Consider the following 22938-nt stretch of genomic DNA (forward strand, 5'->3'; position numbering starts at 1 on the left):
GCAGGCATATACATAGAATGAAGGCTACTGCTAAGCTTGTAAGCCGCCCTGAGTCTTCGGAGAAGGGCGGGATATAAATGGAATTAAAATAAAAAATAAAAAATTCCAGTATTTGGGAAGTTGTCACAAAGAGGAGGAGGTCAACCTATCATCCAAAGCACCAGAAGACTTCCCATCACCCGGTGCGCTCACACAGGGAGGGCCTCCTCAGGGTGCCATTGGACAGACAAGGTCGGCTGGCGACCCCCAGGGGAAGGGCCTTCTCTGTGGGAGCACCTGACAGTGAGGACAATTAACCAGTGGAACAGCTTGTCTTCAGAAACCTTGGGGGCTCCATCACTGGAGGTTTTTTAGAAGAGACTGGACAGTCACTTGTATGGAATGGTATAGGTTGCCCTGTTTGAGCAGAGGATTGGACTAGAAGACCTCCAAAGCCCCTTCCAGCTCTATTCTGATTGATACAGATGGATTTGTCTCACAGGTCTAACAATTTCCAGGGAGATTAACCGTAGTGAAAGAAGCAGCACACATGGTAAATAACAACAATTAAAGACATCCACAACTAGAGGAAAACATTGCTGGTTGGTTTTCCCAAAGGAATATGTGAATGGAAGGACAGTAGGGTACCCGTATGTTGTACTCTGAATTCAGGAGTGGGAAAGATGGCCTGTGGGGACAGGACCTCTTAGATACATAAATTGCAAGGTTGTGCTGGAAAACAATGAATACTTTGAGACACGTCAATCGTACCAGAATTGATTTAAATATCAATATTTTGAACTACTGAATGGCTTACGTGATCCTCAAAGATTTACATTTGAAGAGTGATCTACCTGTCTGATTAGAAACGGTCCCTTCTGGACAAGCGTCACATCGGTAGCAACAAACTTGCTCGCCTTCTGGAAGGCTTCTCCTCTCTCCCGCATGGCACCTCTTCCTGCCACACCTGGCAAAGGGCACCTTCTAAGAGAGGAAAGGGAGATGCTTGAGATGGCACAAGCAATCCATAGGCTTCATTTATCCATTTCCCTAGTCCTGTTTCCCTCTCCAGAATGACTTCCAAAGAAATGGCTCACCATGGCCTTTCAATAATCATGAAAAGCTCATGAAGGATTTAGGCCAGGCCACCCCCAACCCACTCACTGATGACTCACACCTGACCCATCACAAGACCCTCACTTGACACACCCACACCTGCAGCCCTGACGCTGACACTGACCTCCCCTAAACTCCACTGAAGATGTTACCTAGTCTGGTAAAGAAATGTTCAGAAACCAACCCACAAGCTTGGAGAACGAATCTCCACCCTCACCAGCAATGGAGCCTGGGACTTCGGCATGCTAAGGCTGGCTTGTGACACTGAGCTACAGTTTTCTAAAACAAAGAATCATGAAGAGTCGTCTGTGTGGGAATGGTCCAGGGTGATGACTGTCAACTGTACCAACTGCATCTGTGTTTCAATCAGATGGCTTCCCCGATCCCACCCCTTCTGGGACCTGTCAGTCACCAAACGTGTTACATGCAAGGCGGTTTATTCACTAAACGGCTGCCCTATTTTCTGATTCAATAAACTTGTTTAGAGTTAGAAGGGAAATCCGTATCCCCATAAATTTCCCTAAAACTAAGGCATTTCCTTCCTGCTTACCTGTGAGGCCCAGGTGATTGCATTGGACTTAATGGTGAAATCCTTTGTTGAGGGAAACCCAGGATCTATTTGCCCAACTTTCACAGGCACGAAAGATCGATTAGGGCAGAGAACCCAGTTGATAAGATCATATTGAGCTGATCCCACTCCATTTTCTGAGAAGGAGACTTCCTCTCTGGCACTGTTGTTGAACTTGACATTCTTCAAGTAGGCAAGAAGCTGAAAGAAAAGGAACATTCATAAATTGGAGTCATTGGCTGAAAGCCCCAAATGAGACAGCGTGGCTTCGAGCGTTCTGGGACGGCCTTCATCTTAAAGGGTTGTATATCTGAGAATCTGGAAGAGTTTCCTTTTAGGAATGATTAAATGGGTCCGGAGTACCTCGGGGACCACCTGCTGCCGGCGTCAACTCCCCTCCGCCCTGTGCGTTCCCACAGAGAGGGCCTCCTCAGGGTGCCTCCGGTCAGAGAATGTCGGCTGGTGGCCCCCAGGGGGAGGGCCTTCTCTGTGGGCGCCCCGGCTTTATGGAATCAACTGCCGGTTGAGCTCCGGACGGCACCGGATCTTCGCTCCTTCCGACGCGGTCTGAAGACCCATCTATTTGAACAAGCCGGCCTGGCCTGATGAGGGATATGTTGGGGTTTTAATGGGGATTTTTATATTGTTATTGACTGTTTTAGCTGGGCTACTATTTAATTCTTTTTTAATTTTTGTATCTTGTATTTTTTATGTATGCCCTGTTCACCGCCCTGAGTCCTTCGGGAGAAGGGCGGTATACAAATACAATAAAACCTAAACCTAAACCTAAATCATTTCTACTACAACAGGATACAATTCTACTGGTTTTCTCTAACCACATTTAAAGAACGGAGAATTCAGGAACCAGTTCTGACCAAAGGAACGATGGAGACGTTCCTGCTCTGCTTTGTCACTTCACTTCACTGTCCAACGATGCAGGAAAGTATAATGAGAACCAGTTTTAAACCAGGTTAGAAACCAACAGACGATGTGTTCAAGTCCCACTTTAGCCATGAAAGCAGCTGGGTGGCCTTGGGCCGGTCCCTCTCTCTCAGCCCAGCTCACAGAGTTGCTGTTGCAGGGAAACTAGGAGGCAGAAAGTGTATGGAGTATGTTTGCCATCTTGGGTTATTTGTAAAAATAATAGAAAGAACGAAAGAATAAAAGATTGGAAGGAAGGAAGGAAGGAAGGAAGGAAGGAAGGAAGGAAGGAAGGAAGGAAGGGAGGGAGGGAGGGAGGGAGGGAAAGAAAGAAAGAAAGAAAGAAAGAAAGAAAGAAAGAAAGAAAGAAAGAAAGAAAGAAAGAAAGAAAGAAAGAAAGAAAGAAAGAAAGAAAGAAAGAAAGAAATTTCAGGCCAGGATATCATTGATCATTGATCTCATCATGGTTGGAATAAACACATGTCAATTGTCCAACAATTTTTTTTTAAAAAAAGATCATAACAAAATAATTTTAAAAATAAATTAAAGACACTCAAAGGGCAGATTAGATGGGCCGCTAGGTCATTTTCTACCATCAGGACACTACAAATAAATAAATAAAATTGAGACCGCTCTGAGTCCAACTGTGTAGACAGAGGCCACTTTCACACAACAAGCTGAGCTATTTGTTCCATTTCTGTGCCACTCATCTCACTGATAGAGTGACTCTGGGCAGCAAGACAACAAATGGCAAACTAAACAAAGGTGCTGGGGGGTCACGCAGGAGGCTAACCCATAGAAACATCAACCAGGATGAAAATGAACTTGCAGGTTGGATTCGGGCTTCATCCCGAGGGAAACTGAGGCGGTTCCACAAATGTGCCCACTGGGACTTCCACTGACCCACTGAAGCTTCTTGCACAGAAGCACCCAGATGGTCGTCAGGCTCTGAGCTGACACGTCCTGCGTGGAATGGCCACTGCCGGAAACTCAATGAAGCATTGAAGACCTTCCAGAAGTTTGTTGGAAGGTCTTTTCTATCAGGATCATAAGGAGAAATGGCTCGGTTTACTAATCTTCTCCTCCCCCTACGCCCGCTTTCAACAAAAGATTAAACTTAATTTGTATTAGTTTTTAAGCCCTTTTGGTATGTTGGGATGCAGGTATTTAATACCTAAAGGAAGCTCTCTCTCTATTGGATTGGATAAAAAGAAGTCTCAGAGATTACCTGCCACGGCTGGACTTTTGAAGAGATCGCCCGCCATGACTGGACATTGGAGATCCTCTTTCCAGGCCTCGTCATGAATGGTCGCCATCTTGATCCAAGCACGGCATGCAGTGCGTGTGCCACAGCATAAATGGCGTTGTAGATGTTGTAACTTTCACCTGTCATGCTTGTTTCAAACACATAAGTGGGCAGATTCTGTAAATTCTCCTTGCCTGTGCATTGTGAACGGAACCTATCTGGTTTGTGGAACCTGCAGTTAAAGACCCTTGCCCACCACAGTGGGAGAAATACATCCCCTTGTGGGTTGAAAGGGTCTAAAGACAGGAGGAGGGGGCTGAATTCCGAGACATCTCCAGCATGGTCCCGAAAATGCAGAGACCCGTGCAAGGGCATTAAAGGTCTCAAACGGTATGCATATCCCACCACACCAAATGTCCAATGGGACGTTATTATCCAAACTTTCCAAAATGATGACTTTCTAGATACTAAATGATTATTCAAACAGACAAGCAGATGTGAAACATTTCCGGAGTCTCCAAAGAGAATAACCACTTCAGCTTTAAATAAAGTTTCCAGAAGGGATTCAAAATCCAGCTTATCAATATAATCAGAAATGAATATGTTGCTGAAGGCCAGGCAGACCTCCTTCTCCTTCAGCATCGGCATCAGCGATGAGACGAAACGTTCTCCGTCGTCATTTTCAGGGGCCACCAGCCCGACCCAGTTCCACTGGAAGTGCAGGAGCAGCTGGACCAGACCCACATATTGAGTGGATTCCTCGGGGTTAATCCGGAAGAAGGAAGGATAAACTCTCCTGTCTCCATGAGTGGACTCAAAGCCAACCCCGAGCTGGAGAAAGAGAGATTCTTCTTTCAAAGAAAGAATTTATGGTGATTTTAGCGGGTCACCACAGTTTCCTTTCTTGGTTTCTTGTCCCACCAATCAGACTGAGTCACTCTGAGTGGCCAGCTTAAGCTTCTTCCCTTCTTGGGAAGAGACACCACTTGTCATATTTATCTGGGAAGAGTTTGATTCTGTGACCCCTGAGGAAGTGGACAGGATTATGAGGAGGCTGAGCTCCTCCACATGTTTGTTGGATCCGTGCCCTTCCTGGCTGGTTTATGCAGCTAGGGAGAGGACACGAGGCTGGCTCCAGGCGGTTATATCTGCTTCTCTGAGTGAGGGTTATTTCCCCACCGTCTTGAAGGAGGCGGTGGTGAGACCTCTCCTCAAGAAGCCTGCCCTGGACCCAGCCGTTTTGAACAACTTTCGTCCAGTCTCCAACCTTCGCTTTCTTGCGAAGGTTGTTGAGAGTGTGGTGGCGCATCAGCTCCCTCTGGTCCTGGATGAAGCGGATTATCTGGACCCCTACCAATCGGGTTTCAGGCCCGGGTACAGCACGGAGACGGCATTGGTCGCTCTGGTGAATGATCTCTGGAGGGCGCGGGATAGGGGATATTCCTCTGTCCTAGTCCTATTAGACCTCTCAGCGGCTTTCGATACCATCGACCATGGTATCTTGCTGCGGCGTCTCAGGGGATTGGGAGTGGGAGGCACAGTTCTTCAGTGGTTCTCCTCCTATCTCCTGGGACGCTCGCAGTCGGTGTTGGCAGGGGGGCAGAGATCGGCCCCTGGGTCTCTCGTTTGTGGAGTTCCTCAGGGGTCGGTTCTCTCGCCTCTCCTGTTCAACATCTATATGAAACCGCTGGGTGAGATCATTCGTGGTTTTGGAGTTGGGTATCATCAGTATGCCGATGATACCCAACTTTTCTTTTCGACCCCAAACCACCCCAGTGATGCCCTCGCCGTGATGTCCCGTTGCCTGGAGGCGGTTCGGGTCTGGATGGGGAGGAACAGACTTCAACTCAACCCTGACAAGACTGAGTGGCTGTACATTCCGGCATCCCAGGACATTCAAATTGTTCCATCCCTTTCTATGGGGGGTGAGCTCTTACCCCCCGTGGATAGGGCTCGCAACTTGGGAGTCCTCCTAGATTCACGGCTTACCCTGGAAGATCATATAGTGGCCGTGACTAGGGGGGCTTTCGCCCAGGTTCACCTGGTGCGCCAGTTGCGGCCCTATCTGAACCGGGACGCCCTGTGTACGGTCACTCATGCGCTCGTGACCTCTCGCCTTGACTACTGTAATGCTCTCTACATGGGGCTTCCCTTGAAGACCACTCGGAGGCTCCAACTGGTACAGAATGCGGCCGCGAGAGTTGTCTTGGGAGTTTCCCGGTACTCCCATGTTACACCTCTGCTCCGCGAGCTGCATTGGTTACCAGTTGTCTTTCGGGTGAGGTTCAAGGTGTTGGTTACGATCTTTAAGGCCCTACATGGCATGGGTCCGGGATACCTCAGGGACCACCTGCTGCCGGCATTGACTCCCCTCCGCCCTGTGCGTTCCCACAGAGAGGGCCTCCTCAGGGTGCCGCCAGTCAGGGAATGTCGACTGGTGGCCCCCAGGGGGAGGGCCTTCTCTGTGGGTGCTCCGGCATTATGGAATCAACTGCCGGTGGAGCTCCGGACGGCATCAGACCTCCGAACTTTCCGTCGGGGCCTGAAGACCCACCTGTTCGAATTAGCTGGTCTGGCCTGATGGGGGATTATGGGTTTTTAATTGTTTTTTAAATTTGTATTACTGTTTTTAATTGGGCATGGGTTTAATCCTTTTTTAATTTTTGTATTGTCTTTCTTTTTATATATGCCCTGTGAACCGCCCTGAGTCCCTACCAAGGAGAAGGGCGGTATATAAATCAAATAAACTATAAACTATAAACTATATTTTGCCTGACTGTCTGTGGAGTTTTTCAGTCATCCAGGTCACAGTTGTCCCAAAGATGCTTTTCCACCAGGCAACTGGACTTTCTTGTTTTCCTTGAAGGCATTTCGCTTCTCATCCAAGAAGGTTCTTGGATGAGAAGTTTTGTCCGAGCTGAAGTCATGGTTGTCCCAAAGGTGCTTTTTCAAGAAGTAACTGAACTTTCTTGTTTTTCTTTGAAGACGGTTCACTTCTTATCCAAGAAGCTTCTTCAGCTCTGAAGAAGCTTCTTGGATGAAATGCTTCATTAGAGCACAAGAAGCTTCTGGTCTGAGAAGCAAAATGTCTTCAAAGAAAAACAAAAAAAAGTCCAGTTGCATCTTGAAAAAGCACTTTTGGGACAGTTTGCCTGACTGTGACATATCAGAAGATAATAGAGCAAACCATCCACCTGATAAAAAGAATAAGCTGTGTGGAAAAGTGGCTACACTTTTATGAAAAATAGGTTAGGAGGGGAGTCCTCCCGGAAAGTATACCATTCAGAAATATTTCATTATCTATCTCTTGGGGTTAGATTAAAACTTATCTTCATACATAAAATGTAAAAATCGACTACATGATGGATTATCTAAATCACGTACTCCTGATGTGCCCCACCCTCCAATCACATTTGACTTCTGTCGTCCCAAAGGTTTTTTTTTTCCAAAAGGCAACTGGGCTTTCTTGCTCTTTTCCTTGAATAAAAACATTTTGCTTCTCATCCAAGAAGCTTCTTCAGCTCTGAATGTATGGTGGAGAATGGAAGGATTTCTATTCCGTGCAATCATCTGGTTGTTAGTACTCTTTCTGAGAGTCATTGAGGTCACTTGGAGATTTATCTGTGCCCTCAGGATCACCTTAATAGTGCAAATGGAGCCCCCTTACCTGTGGCACCTTGAAGAGGCTGAAGATGGAGGCCATCAGCCTTGAGGATCTGGAGTTGAGACCTCCAATAACAGAGAGCAAAGGGTCCTGCAGGTCACATTTGTAACCTGGAAGCATTTGTCCTCGTGTGGAGAGCAGGAAGAGGCTGTATAAGGAAATCCTCCTCTCCAACTTGTGATTGTCATAGATGTGGAAGCCAAGGGTGATGTTGGGCAGGAGAACTGGATCTTTGTTGACCTCACTGACTGCAAACATGAAGGCCAGGAACAGCTGGTAGTTCTTGGCTATGACACTATAGTGAGAAAAATCTTTAGAATGGGGTGGAGTGGAATAGAATGTAGAATGTACAATGTAGAATGTAGAATGTAGAGTAGAAGAGAATTTAGAACAGAATGGAATGGAACGGAACAGAACAGAACAGAACAGAACAGAACAGAACAGAACAGAACAGAACAGAATAGAATAGAATAGAATAGAATAGAATAGAAATAGAATAGAAATAGAATAGAATACGGAATAAGAATAGAATTGAATAGAATTCAAAAGAAGAGAATACATAGACATTGAGGAACATTACAGGACAGCTTCTGTGTCTTGATGGAGTCACTCTTGCCTTTTATTTTTAGTTTCATAAGGGTTGGTTATTAAGAATCTTCCTTGATTACAATTTTATAATTTTATGAGGAAGCAGAAAAGCCTGTCCATCCAAATCACGAACCATGTTATACCCTTCTGTCCTCCCCACCATTTTCACTTTGCTCCAGTGGCTCCAATCCTTCCCAGTTCCCCTTCTTCCACCTTAATCCATTTGGGTCTCTCTTTAAGCAGCTTCTTCAGGTCTGGTAAGAATTGCTGAACGTAACACTCCAGTGAGAGTCACACAGCACAGATTTCCTGAAAGCCATTATTCATGAGCTCTGTTTTATCATTTTTACACACACTGGAAAAGCTTTGAGCTTTTCCTTGAGTCTTGCGGCATGACTTTCAATCCAATTTAATTTTATAAGTCAACTACTTAATTAGACCAACACAAAATCTAAAGCGTTGTGCCTCCTTACACTGTACGTTATCATCTTCCTGATGAAGAGTTCTGGAAAGATTCAGTATTCTAGCCTACTGTATGAATTTGGCTTTTTACTGAGAAAAGTATGAAGATCTCGACTACATTACAAAACTTCAAACATCACTAGAAGAAGAGATTCCTAGAGTCCCAAACAGAATTTATAATGCTCCACTTCTTTCCCCTCCAGGTGAAACTTACTCCTTTCCGAACAAAGGTGAGAATAGGTTTTTTTCATAGTCTCCAACATCGATGGGGTGAAAGGTTTGCAGGTTCAAATTCGCACCAATAATGAGGTCACCAGACCTGTAATAGTCCCATTGTTCCTGAGTCTGGAAAAGGTTTGTCAACACACAGAGAGATTGTACCCTCTTAGCAGAAGCTGGAGGAAGGAGCCAGAAGAGCAGCAGCAGCAGGAGAGGCAGCCCAGCCATCCTTGACACCTTTCCTCCTAGGTGAGAAATGATGGTTTGTGCAGAAGCTGAATTGCAGGGAGCCCTTGAAATCTCGGCAGCACTTTAGCACAAGAGAGAGAAGCCGTGCCACTTGGGCGACTCCAGGGCAAATTTGTGTCACCCAGGCTTCCGCTTACCTGTCTTTGGGCTTTGATCCAAGAGAGATCCAAGGTCTGCAAACCCAGCAGTGGGTTCTTTGCAAGAGAAGGAGAGACGTTCTTTTTGCCCCAGCTGGAGAAATCGGAGCATGTTTTTTGGAAACAGATTTTATCCTGGAAAGATTTTTCTCTAGGTAGAAATCCACAGGGGATACACTCAGAATTGCTGTCCCTCCGAAATTGCAAGGAAAGGCAGTGTCCTCACCCACTGAGCAATGCCTTCTTTTCATACACCAGGAAGGGGAAAACATGTTTGTGTCTCTTCTGGTTAATCCCCACAGCAAGTAAACCTGCAGGTCAAGATGAAGTAGGGCATGTGACCTACACGAAGCACACAAGAGAGTGTTTGGCCTGGGCCATCGTTGACTGAGATACTCTGAGCACTGATGCGGCCGGGAGGGACAACTTGCCACGACCAATTCACTTTGGGACAACTCACCATGGGACAATTCAACAATTCAATTTAATTCTTTTAAAATAATTAAAACATTGTTTAAATTTTTGTCATTCACATCTCATTCTGTCCTCCTTTTTCATCCTTTCTTTAATGATTCTGTTCCACCATTTGTTCAATATTAGCGTAACTCTTCTCCCAGAGCAGGTTGTCCTAAGGCGAGTTGGCCATGATGAGTTGGTCATGGTGAGTTAAGTTGTCCTAGCACTGCACCGATTGGTAATCAACCAATCAATCAATCAATCAATCCCTCATAATAGAGCTGGAGGGGACCTTGGAGATCTTCTAGTCCAGCCCCTACTTTAGCAGGACACCCTGTACCATTCCAGACAAGTGGCTTTCCAGTCTCTTCTTGAAAACCTCCAGTAACAAACCTGGGTGGGGGGAGGGAATAGATAGTATGTTAGTCGTTGATCTCTGCTTGCTACTTCATGAGAACCAAGGACATGGGGTAGATACTGATGTTGCTGATTATGGATTCTCTCGTATTAACTATTTCAAATTAATTGGATAATGTGGTCTACACCCAGAGCGAAGAGAAGGTTCTAATCTTTTAACATAGCAATTTAGGAGCGAAATCTCCAGATCTGGTTTCCTTTCGTCTGTGCCAATATGGTATTTTCAATAAAGTTTTGCATTTGAGATCTACTCATCTCAAGTGTATTGACTTCATTGGGTTCATCAGTCAGAACCTTGAAAGACTTTGCCAGCCAACCCCCCTCCCCCCAATGTCCATATAGCTCATGTAAATATGTTCTTTTTCTTACGGGACCAGTCTGCTATCTTGTTGACACCTGCTAGAATGTCCTTGAAAGTATTTCATACTTCTGATTTTCAGCAAGCATCCGTAGAACCGGAGAGGTTTCATTTCTGTAACTAACCAATTTGAAAACAACACCTTCCCCCCCCCCCCATTCTAATGGCAAGATAAAAACAGAGAGGCACCGATAACTGATGGAAATTTGGTAAAACAAATTAGAGATCAAGGTCAAGCACATATAAAAAGGATATATAATGCACTGATAGAAATTGACTCAGAAACAGAACTTGTTAAAGATTGTATGATAAAGTGGGCCCAGAACTTTCAGGAGGTTATAACAATGGATACTTGGGGAAAGATTTGGGTCAGAAATGTAAAATTTACACAGGCTCAAAATTTAAGGGAGAATTTTTATAAAATGTTTTATAGATGGCACTTAGACCCTAAAAAATTGGCAAGTATGTATCCAAACTGCCAGCCTAAATGTTGGAGGTGTGGTTGTGAGGATGCAACATATTATCATATATGTTGGACTTGTAAAAAAGTCAAAGCTTTTCGGATTAAAATTTGGTGGAACATGCAGAAGATATTTAAGAAAAAGATAAGGTTTTCTCCGCAGTTGTTTTTATTGGGTATTATTACAGACTTTACTGTTATAGATACTAAATTGATGTTGAATCTAATTACGGCAGCAAGACTTTTAGTAGCGCAATATTGGAAGAAGGAGGAACTGCCTACTATAGAAGAGTGGACTTTGAAAGTTTCAAACCTGGCGGAAATGGCAAAGATTTCAGCATATTTGAAAGAACAATCGCAACATATTGTGGAATGGAGAAGATGGATTGAATATATTCAGAATAAATATGGGACTAAAAAGTTTCATTTAGCATTTGAATAAGTAGTGGTTTTATAAGATGTATTATTAGTTATTTATTATTTGTTAGTAATATAGTTATGTTTAAGGGGAGTTAAAGTGCGATAGAATTTAATGTTTTATTTTAGCTCGTTAGCATATTTTAGCTTAGGTTTGTAAAGTTTATACCCTGTATTCAGCTCTGGGAAGTCGGGGGGGGAGGGGAGGGTAAGGGAGAGTAAGGGGGAGGGGGAGGGAGGGAGTTTTTCTTTTTTAAAAATGTATTGTAAAACTTTTCAATTAAAAAAAAACAGAGAGGCATGTAGCTGCCAAATTTTCACTCTTTGACAATTGCAGATAACAAATACATTGTGAACAGTCAAAGCACTTGATAAGGTGTTATTTAATATTTTAGGTTCCTCCACCATGTCATCTTTTTATTAGAAATATTACCCCAAAAAGTAAAGGTAAATGTGGCCTATCCCTCCATTCTTGTTTCTTATCATGTTTTCCCTACAGTTAAGATGGGGCCTTAATAGGATAATGTAGCATTTGGGGGAAAAGATGCAAACCAAGAGACCAGCCCCAGAGGCCAAGATGGAGAAGATCTCCACGGCCACCATCGACTTCCCTTTGGTGCTCAGGTAGGTGGGGAGGAAGCTGATCCAAACGCTGCAAAAGACCAGCATGCTAAAAGTAATGAACTTGGCTTCGTTAAAGCTGTCTGGCAGTTTTCTAGCCAGAAAGGCCACCGTGAAACTGATGAGGGCCAGGAAACCCAGGTAGGTGAGGACAGCATAAAACATTGAAGCTGAGCCTTCATGACATTCCAAGATGGCTTCTCCTAACAAGGAATGGAAGTCCATCTTGGGAAATGGGGGAGAGGTTACCAGCCAGGTGGCACAAAGAATCGCTTGGACCAGGGGACAGGCTAAGACAATGGAGTTGGTCAGTGGCTTTCCTAAGAGTTTCCTTGCTTTGTTCCTTGGCTTAGTGGCCATGAAGGCCAGAACCACCATGACAGTTTTTGCCAAGACAGAGGAAACCGCAAGAGAAAAGATAATGGCAAAGACAGTTTGTTGGAAAAGACAGGTGAGCTTCCCTGGTCGACCAATGAAGAGGAAGGAGCAGAGGAAGCAGAGCAGGAGGGAGACCAGGAGGAGGTAAGTGAGATCTCGGTTGTTGGCCTTGACGATCGGTGTGTCACGATGTTTATGGAATATCACCAGCACTGCAGATGTGATCACAGAGAGAGAAAGCGCTAGAGAAACTAAAGTGTATCCCAAGGGATCCTATCAAGATCAGGAAGTGGATCCTTGTCTTTGATGGGATATTGGTCTTCTGGGCAAGAGTCACAGCAAGCTGCATCTGAAATCAAGATCAATTGATAAGATGAAAGTCTTTGTCTAAGGATTGTCATGAGTATTACCCTTCCCTCAGGGGTGACATGACTATCCCCTTCCTCAGGTGGCCAATCCCCAAATGTAATGATGGAGTGATCCACTCAGCTCTTTAGGGTGGATCAAAAAGGGCAAATCAACTTTCATTTAGGATGACCCTGGGCATAGGTCAGTCAATATGAATTTGCTTTGAGAAAAAAGGTCCTCTGCATTCACCGGGTATTGTTGTCAGGCACATTGCCAACTTTTTTCTTAAGTTATACTGGTACCCCCAGAATACATCTTCAGCAAGAAAGCCTGCTCTTTGTGGTTTGTGTAAATGATGATGATGATGATGATGATGATGATGATGGAAGGGACCTTGGAGGTCATCTAGTCCAACCCCCTGCTCAGGCAAGAAACCCTATACCATTTCGGACAAATGGCTGTCCAGTCTCTTCTTAAAAACTTCCAGTGTTGGAGCATCCACAACTTCTGGAGGCAGGTTGTTCCACTGATTAATTGTTCTAACTGTCAGGAAGTTTCTCCTTAGTTCTAGGTTGCTTCTCTCCTTGACTAGTTTCCATTCGTTGCTTCTTGTCCTGCTTTCAGGTGCTTTGGAGAATAGCTTGACTCCCTCTTCTTTGTGGCAGCCCCTGAGATATTGGAACACTGCTATCATGTCCCCCTCGTGGGTGTGTACTGAGAAGATCATAAAATCAGAACGAGAAAGAGCGCACACATAGAATTGTGCACTCATGATTCTCATGAGAGGAAAATGTCCAAAATAGAACAGAGAGCTTTTGGCTCAGCTTCTCTGCATTGTAGAGAAAAGCAAAGTTTAACATTTAGGCAGGAAAAATCAAAGGTACAAGTACAGATGAGGCAAGACCTGGCTCAAAAACAGTCACTGTGAGAGGGACCTTGGCATCCTACTGGATGATCCCTTAAACAGGAGCCAGCAGTGTGAGGCAACAGTCAAAAGAGCTAACACAATTCTAGCTCATATAAACAGAAGCATAGAATCAAAATTACATAAAGTATTTGTTATGTATCCAGGTGCAGGCATCTACACAGCAGCGGCCACTAGGGGGCGTTGGCCTGGATGGTTTTGGCGGGAAACCCAGTTTCGGCCGGAAACCTAGGGCCAACCCCATTGGCTAGCCGCCTACCTGGCCAGGTATATAAGGAGGCCAGGTAGCCCTTGTTCTTCAGTACGCACCCCCCACAATAAAGAGCTGAACACGTACTCCGGCTGGCGTCTCTTCCTTGTGTCGGACCCACTACATTACAGTGGCGATGAAGGTGGGATTCTGCCGACAGAAGAGCTGAAGTCACTAGGGGAACGCACCGCGTGCTGAAGGAAAAGAGGCATCTTTTCCTATTCCCCAACGCGACCGCCAGCCACCGCGACCAGCCACCGCAAGAGACCCGAGACCGGCTCTGACCACTGCAACAAGCGACTTGAACCACACGCCACAGCAACCAACGGAAGGGCAATGGCCACGAACAGGGCAACCCCACGAGTTCGACACCCGCCACCCGGAGAAATGGGCCCGATACCTGTTGCACGCCGAGCTGTACATGAGATTTAATCAGATCTCAGAGGACGGCTCGAAGGCGGCAGCCCTGCTCTGCATAGGCGGACCTTCACTCCTTGAGGTCGCTGCAAACCTGTTCGCCCCAGAGGCCATAGAAACCGTCTCTTACCGGGACCTCATCACCAAGCTAAACGTGAATTTCCAGCCCCGCATGTCCGCACTGGCTTCGAGGTCGCAGTTTGAAAAGAGGGACCGGCATCCTGACGAGTCCGGGACCGACTACATCGCCGCCCTGTGAGAAGCCGCCGTCGCCTGCAAATTTTCGAACCTGGAGGAGCGGCTACGCGACAGGCTGGTTTGCGGCCTACGAGACACGAGGCTGCAGGAGCGCCTGTTCGCGAAAGAGGAGATCTCACTCCAGGTGGCCCAGGACGCCATCCTGGCCCACGAAGTGGCCTGCGGGGCTGTCCAGGCTGTCCAGGAGTCCAGAGCTGGCAGCCAGACGGACAGCATCCACCAGCAGGTCATCTCAGCCGAGGACGAGGAGGATGAACAAAGCATCGACCTCCTCCAGTGGAAGTCGACCCCCGACCAACAAGGTAGGCGCCCGGACAAGCCCAAGCCGGCCAACAACTTGCAGAAGTGCGCAGGCTGCAGCGGAAACCACGTGCGCAGCCTCTGCAAGTTCCGGTCGGCCACGTGTCGGGCCTGCAAGAAGACAGGCCACATAGCCGTGGTCTGTCGTAGCCGCCGCCCCCGAGAGGAGATCCACGAACTGCGCCGGGAGGAGTCGCCATTGAGAGGTACTGGGCCCCCAATCCAAATTAAAATTGGCTATGTTGAGAGCCGGCTGGGCATACACCACACGGGTAGCTGCCGGCTGCTCAGATCAAAAATTAGATTAACAATCCACTTGCAGGACGTTCCCTACAACATGGAACTTGACTCCGGCTCTGCGGTCTCCGTCATTTCGGACGAGACCTTTAATTTCATTAACAGCCGGAGCAAGCAGCGGATTCAATTACGGCCCTCAAATTTAGCGCTGACCAACTTCCAAAACACGCCGGTCAAGGTAAAGGGGGAGGCCACCCTTTCTGTGGGGTTTAAGAGTCGCAAGGAGCACCTGGAGGTAGTGGTGATAGAGGGCCGGAGAGCGAGTCTAGTCAGCCTAGACTGGTTTGAGGCCCTGGGAATCACGGTCACGGGGATCCACCGGATCCAGGGAGAATCCATCGAGGCCATCTGCAAGGAGTTTGCAGACGTCTTCGATGGAAAGCTGGGGAAATACACAGGGCCCCCCCATCTCATTCAAATTGAACCTGAGCGTTGCCCCCATTAGGGTCAGGTCGCGGCGAGTACCCTTCGCGCTCAAGCATAAAATCGAGTGCGAACTGGACAAGCTGGTGGCCCAGGGAATCTTAGAGCCCGTAGATGGGGGAGAGTGGGAGACCCCGATAGTCACCCCACTTAAACCCAACGGGGAGGTGAGGATCTGCGCTGACTACAAATGCTCGGTGAACCGCGCCCTAAACCCGCATGCTTACCCGGTCCCCACGGTCAGCCACGTTCTCGCTTCCCTCCAAGGCGGCACCATCTTTGCGAAGCTCGATCTTGCGCATGCGTACCAACAGCTCACGGTCACCAGGGCAACGGCTGACACTCAGACGATAGTAACTGACAGGGGAGCCTTCAGGGTAAACAGACTGCAGTTTGGGATCAGCGTAGTTCCTGGCATTTTCCAGGAGATCATGGAAAAAACCCTCAAGGGCATCCCAGGAGTCTGCCCCTATTTTGATGACGTCCTGATTGCAGGAGCATCAGCTGAAGAACTGGCAGGTAGGCTTAGGGAGGTTCTAAACAGGCTGCGCGCTGCTGGCCTCAAACTGAAGAGGGAAAAGTGCAGCATCAGTGTTCCTTCCACGGAATTTTTGGGGTTCAGGGTAGATGCCAAGGGAATTCACCCCACAGAGTCCAAGGTAAGGGCAATCAAGCTGGCACCCACACCTAGGGACAAAGCAGAGCTACAGGCATTCCTGGGTCTGCTCAATTTCTACCACACCTTCCTTCCACAAAAGGCAGCAATAGCAGAACCATTACACAGGTTATTGGACAAGAAGGCAGCATGGACCTGGACCCCCGTCCACGACCAGAGTTTCAGAGCCTTAAAAGCGCTCCTGTCTGACAAATCCACAGTAACACATTTCATAGAGTCCAAGCCCATTTGCATCGCATGCGATGCGTCCCCTTACGGCGTGGGCGCTGTCCTAAGCCACATGGAAACTTCAGGGGCCCAAATTCCAATCGCCTACTATTCCAGAACGCTGTCTGGAGCAGAGAGGAACTACACCCAAATGTATAAGGAAGCCCTGGCAATAGTGGCAGGGGTAAAAAAGTTCCATGATTATCTATACGGCAGGGAGTTCACAATTTACACAGATCACAAACCACTGCTGGGCCTGTTCACAACAGACAAGCAGACCCCCCAAATCCTCTCTCCCAGAATGCTCCGGTGGTCCATCTTCCTTGCAGCATACAATTGCAAGCTGGTGCACAAGCCAGGGAAGGAGATGGGCCACGCAGATGGCCTAAGCAGGCTACCCATAGACACCCCGGAACCAGACCCGGCCCCATCAACACAGATCCTAGCCCTGCAGGAACTACCAGAATGCCCAGTACATGCCAAGGACATTGCAGCCAAGACAGCCTCAGACAACATCATGAGCAGGGTACACTCGTGGGTTTGCACAGGCTGGCAGGACAAGTCCCTGGGACCCGAATTCCAGGCATACTTCACCAGGCGACATGAGCTATCCACACACCGGGGTTGCCTCCTTTGGGGAAGCAGGGTCATCATTCCCACAGCATTCCGGGGCAGGGTGTTGGAATCCCTGCACGAGGGGCATCTGGGGGTGGTTAGAATGAAGGCACTGGCCAGGAGTTACCTCTGGTGGCCAGGGTTGGACAAGGACATTGAGGAACAGGTCAAGGGCTGTTACACATGCCAGAGATCCAGGCCAGAGATGCCACACACCCCCGTGCACAGGTGGGAGGCCACACACACACCCTGGTCCCGCATTCACATTGACTATGCAGGGCCATTCCAGGGTCAACTATTCCTAGTGGTAGTGGATAGCCACTCGAAGTGGTTGGAGGTAGCTCCTGTCCCCAACATGACCGCAGCAAGGACAATCCAGGTGCTCCGAGCCCTCTTTGCCACACACGGCCTCCCCGATGTAATTGTGTCTGATAACGGGCCTCAGTTTACCACTAATGATTTCCAGGCATTCTTGAAGGCGAACTGGATTAGACACATCACCTCTGCGCCCTTCCACCCATCGACTAACAGGCAAGCTGAACGGATGATAAGGACGACCAAGGACGCACTCCGGCGCATCATCATCAGGGACTGGCATCACAGACTGGCAAAATTTTTGCTCGCACAACACGCCACACTGTGCGTTGCCACCGGAAAGAGCCCAGCAGAACTACGATGGGGACGGCGCCTCATCACCAAGCTTGACCGGCTGCACCCTGACCGGGTGGCGGCACACACTGAGAAGCCACCTGCACATAGGGTGCTCAACGTGGGGAACCTGGTTTGGGTAAGGAACTACGGGGCAGGACACACATGGATTCCGGGGACAGTGGTTGACAAAACGGGGCCTCTATCCTACATCGTAGGGGTGGAGGGGGATCAACACATCAGGCGACACATTGACCAGCTCAGAGGAAGGGTCCCTGAGTGCACCACACACGCCCAACCTGACAATCACACCCCAGAAGAGGCCAGGCCAACTGGAAACCACACGGACCCTGAACTGGAGGAAGATGGCCTCCTGCAGTCAGCCCTGCAGCAGCAGCGGGGCATCATCGATGGCAGGAACCTGGCGGCCGGACTTAACCCAGCGCAGGAGCACCGCGAGCCAGATGTGCTGGGCCAGGGAGAAGCCACACCCAGACGGTCCACCAGACCCCACAGGACACCTGCGTACCTAGCAGACTATGTGTGCAAGTGACCTCAACTCATTATGTAATATGTATGCATTGGATATAGTTATGTGTGTTATAGTTATAAAGGAGGTTCTTCTCTAAGGGGGGAGGGGTGTTATGTATCCAGGTGCAGGCATCTGCATAGCTGCGGCCACTAGGGGGCGTTGGCCTGGACAGTTTTGGCAGGAAACCCAGTTTCGGCGGGAAACCTAGGGCCAACCCCATTGGCTAGCCGCCTACCTGGCCAGGTATATAAGGAGGCCAGGTAGCCCTTGTTCTTCAGTACGCACCCCCCACAATAAAGAGCTGAACACGTACTCCGGCTGGTGTCTCTTCCTTGCGTCGGACCCACTACATTGCAGTATTAGTACCGCTTTATAAATCCTTAATAAGACCACACCAGGAATACTGTGTCCACTTTTGGTCACCAATTACAAAAAAGATGTTCAGAGTTTGGGAAAAGGGTAAAGAAGAGCAAGTAAGATGATTCAAAGGCCCGGAGACAAAAACACATAAAAAACGATTGCAGGATTTGCGTATGGCCAGTCTAGAGAAAAGAAAGACCAGGGGGGACATGATAGCAGTCTTCCACCATTTGAGGGGCTGCCCCAAAGAGGAGGGGGGTCCACCTATTCTCCAAAGCACCTGAAGGCAGGACAAGAAACAACGGATGGAAACTAATCACGGAGAGAAGCAACCTGGAACTAAGGAGGAATTTCCTAACAGTGAGGACAATTAACCAGTGGAACTACCTGCCTCCAGAAGTTGTGGGTGCTCCGTCACTGGAGGATTTTAAGAAGAGACTGGACAGTCACTTTTCTGAAATGGTATAAGTTCCCCTGTTTGAGCAGGGGGCTGGACTAGAAGACCTCCAAGGTCCCTTCCAGCGCTATTCTGATTGATACTTCAAATCCTCTCTGTCAGACTTTTTTTTTTTTGCAGAAAAGAATTAGCAGATATATAGATAGATGGATCTGTCTCACAGGTCTAATAATTTCCAGGGAGACTGATAATTTCTATTTTTTATTTTATTTTAATCCCATTTATATCCCGCCCTTCTCCGAAGACTCAGGGCGGCTTACAATCTAAAGCACAAATCAATGTGCTTAGCCATAGCCTTCATTCTATGTATATGCCTGCTTATTAGCAGCACATATGATAAATAACAACAATTAAAGCTTGAACCACGCATCCCAGAACTTCAGGAAAACATTCGCTTCGACAAAGGCGATAGCAGCTGTAGAATACATCAAAGTTTACAGCGGGGAGAGCTCAACGTCGCTTTTGTCATGGGAAAGGCAAAACTAACACCATTACAAAGTCACACCGGGCCCAGGTTAGAACTCTGCAGTGCCCTTTTAGCCATAGAAATAGCAGACCTGGTAACGAAAGCGATTGACCTTGAGTTACAATCCACCACTTTCTACACAGACAGCAAGGTGGTGTTAGGCTACATCCACAACCGAAGCAGACGCTTCTATGTCTACGTAAGCATAGAGTAGAAGGATCAGAAGATCTTCAAATCCCGAGCAGTGCCGATATGTGCCAACAGATCAGAATCCAGCAGACCAGGCTACGCTGTCCATTCCTGAAGCACAGTTGGCAGACTCAGTCTGGTAGCCCCTTGGATAGTGAAAGATTGCTATCATGTCAGCCCTGGTCCTTTTTTTTCTATAGACTAACCATACTCACTTTTCATTAAAGTAGACATACCCAATTCCTGCAACCATTCTTGGTACGTTTTGGCTTCCAGGCCCCTAGTCATCTTTGTTGCTCTTCTCTGCAGTCTTAAAAAGCCTTTGGAACTCCTTCCCTAAGAGTTTAGAAAGAAGTTCCCTGTTTCTTGGGGAACGGATGGTCTGCATTCATCTTATGTATCCAAATGGATGATTAGCTTTTCTATCATTAGCTGATTAGTTTCCCATTATAAATATGAGTAGATGGATCGGGGGGGGGTGTTTCAAAAGGCAACTGGACTCTCTTTCCTTTTCCTTGAAGGCGCTTCACTTCTCATCCCAGAAGCTTCTTCAGTTCTGACTGAATGGCGGAGAATGGAGGGATTTATATTCCTTGCTGGCATCTGGTCATTAACACTCTTTCTAAGAGTCATTGAGGCCACTTGGATAAAGGCAGAGATGAACTTCCAAGTGGCCTCAATCACTCTTAGAAAGAATGTTAATGACCAGATGCCAGCAAGGAATATAAATCCTTCCATTCTCCGCCATTCAGTCGGAACTGAGGAAGCTTCTTGGATGAGGAGTGAAACCTCTTCAAGGGAAAACAAAGTCCCGTTGCCTTTTGAAAAGCCACCTTTGGGAGGATTGGGGGGGGGCGGGGAATGCATGGATGAGCTTGGGGCTCAGATGACAAAGCAACCAATTTGTAATTTTGAGAGCTGGGCCAGGCTTGAGCCAGAAACTACACAACACACAATCCCATCCTGGAAAAGTTATAAAAATGATGTTAAGACTTTGGAAAAAGTGCAGAGAAGAGCAACTAAGATGATTAAAGTCCTGGAGACCAAAACATATGAAGAACGGTTGCAGGATTTGGAAATGGCCAGTCTAGAGAAAAGAAGAAATAGGGGAGACAGGATAGCAGCATTCCGGTATTTGAGGGGCTGTGTCAGGACCCACCCCAAACCACGTCTTAGGAAGACAAAACCCTTGGAGTCAGGTTTTTAGTCCAAAAGAAATCTTTACTATGACATGCTCGGTTGTAGGAAATGAGACAGGGCTTAATGGTTCCACGATGTAAATCCTTATAAAGAGTTCCCGGTTTAACCCCCCTTAATCCCCATTTGGTCAGTCCCCCATCCTTCCTCTCGTATCATCCATCTCGTGGGGAAAAGGAAGTTAGGACCCTTTTGTTTATTGCTGTCTACCGTGACAAAAGCCAGATGCTTTTGTTTCCCCAGTTCAAAAGGCTTCTCCTTTCCTTTGAAATGCCTATTGCCGGTTCAATACACATCTATCCTCTTCTCTTCTGGAGATGGCAGAATCCATGGGATATGTTTGAAACATTCCATTTATGAATATGATATAAATGGATTCTGACAGTCCGCTCTCCTTAGAAGAAAGATGTGTCCATCTGTAGGGGGAGAAAAGAAAAGAGAAGAAAAAAATAACATGTGTAAATGTTAACTCGGTTTGTTTGGATATTCTGTATGAAATCTCTTAAGCAGCTTTGGTGCTTTAACGTGGTGTTTGCTGACCCATTCATTTTCTGAGGAGGGGAGGTGTTTCCAAGCCACTAGATATTGAGTTGTTCCATGATGTCTCCTGGAGTCCAGAATTTCCTTCACCTCGAAATGTTGTTCTCCTTCCACCATGATGGGAGGTGGTGGTGGTGGAATTTTTGTTCGTAGGGGAGATTGTTGTTCTCTCTTTATTAGACTGCAGTGAAAGATTGGGTGTATTCGTCTAAGATTTTTAGGTAGTTCTAATTCAACTGTTACTGGGTTTATGATTCTTTTAATTGGAAAAGGTCCAATGTATTTCTCCGGTATCTCTGTTATCCCCTTCTCTTCCCCCACTGCTGCTTTTTCCTCCCTCTGGGTTGGGGGGGGTGTTTGGGGGTTTTACGTTTTCCTGTTCCCCTTTTGGGAAGTTGAGTTCTGCAGTCCTCCAGTTTATCCCGGGGTTCCATTTCTTCAGCCATTCCAGTCCTAAAATCATTGGGCATGCCATGCCTGGGGCCACTATAAATGTTATGTCTTCCTCATGGGACCCCAGGGACATGTGGAGTGGTAGAGTGGCTAGGGTAGCTGGTCCCCCCCCTGCTATAGACCCGTCTAATTGACTGAAGGAGATTGGTTGTTTTAGCCTCCTCACTGGGATGCTCAGTTCCTCCACCAGCGTTGGGCTGATGAGGCAGCGGATGCAGCCAGAGTCTATCAAAGCTTTTATTTCATTGGCTTTTGGTGCAGAGGAAGCTAATATAGTTACTGTCTTAAGTATGGGTGGAAGAGGTCCACTTACCAAAGGTTCTCCCTCTGAGCTGTCTTCCAAGGTGTCCACCGCCCCTGCAGTTCAAAAGGCTTCTCCTTTCCTTTGAAATGCCTATTGCCGGTTCAATACACATCTATCCTCTTCTCTTCCGGAGATGGCAGAATCCATGGGATATGTTTGAAACATTCCATTTATGAATATGATATAAATGGATTCTGACAGGCTGCCACAAATAAGTGGGGGTCAAGCTATTCTCCAAAGCACCTGAAGGCAGGACAAGAAGCAACTGATGGAAATTGATCAAAGAGAGAAGCAAGAGAGAAGCAATTGAGCTGCATTGGCTACCAGTTGTCTTCCGGGCGAAATTTAAGGTGCTGGTTCTTACCTATAAAGCCCTACATGGCTTAGGCCCGGGACACTTGCAGGACCGTCTGCTGCCAGGAACGACTGCCCATCGCCCTCTGCACTCACACAGAGAGGGTCTCCTCAGGGTGCCATCGGCCAGACAATGTCGGCTGGCGACCCCCAGGGGGAGGGCCTTCTCTGTGGGAGCGCCAGCCCTTTGGAACCAACTCCCCCGAGAACTTCAGACGGCTCCAGATCTCTGGTCCTTTCGTCGTGACCTCAAAACTTTCCTTTTCCATCAGGCTGACCTGGATTGACGATGAGTTTTTAAAATGTTTTAATTTTTAACTGTGTAGTTAATTTATTTTGGGGCTGTTATTTAATTCTTTTTTAATTTTTGTACTGTTGCTTTTATTGTTGTTAGCCGCCCTGAGTCCTTCGGGAGATAGGGTGGCATATAAGTCCCAAAAATAAATAATAAATAAATAAACCTAGA

At 47.2% G+C, this 22938-nt stretch overlaps 1 protein-coding gene across 3 annotated transcripts in view; it reads right to left on the reverse strand.

Moving 5' to 3' along the window:
* Positions 1-657: 657 nt before the first annotated feature.
* The window catches only part of RPS28 (ribosomal protein S28), a 59686-nt gene continuing 37405 nt past the window's right edge, over positions 658-22938 (reverse strand). The window contains exon 3 of one of the 3 annotated variants that reach the window (XM_083365173.1): positions 658-667. The gene's annotated coding sequence lies outside the window, so the exon portion shown is untranslated. Of the gene's footprint in view, positions 668-17977; positions 17994-22938 lie in introns of those variants that run through there. The other 2 variants (XM_083365172.1, XM_083365171.1) reach the window with 2 other exon arrangements.

Source organism: Vipera ursinii (genome assembly GCF_947247035.1).
Source record: "Vipera ursinii genome assembly, chromosome: 1".
Lineage (NCBI taxonomy): Eukaryota > Metazoa > Chordata > Lepidosauria > Squamata > Viperidae > Vipera > Vipera ursinii.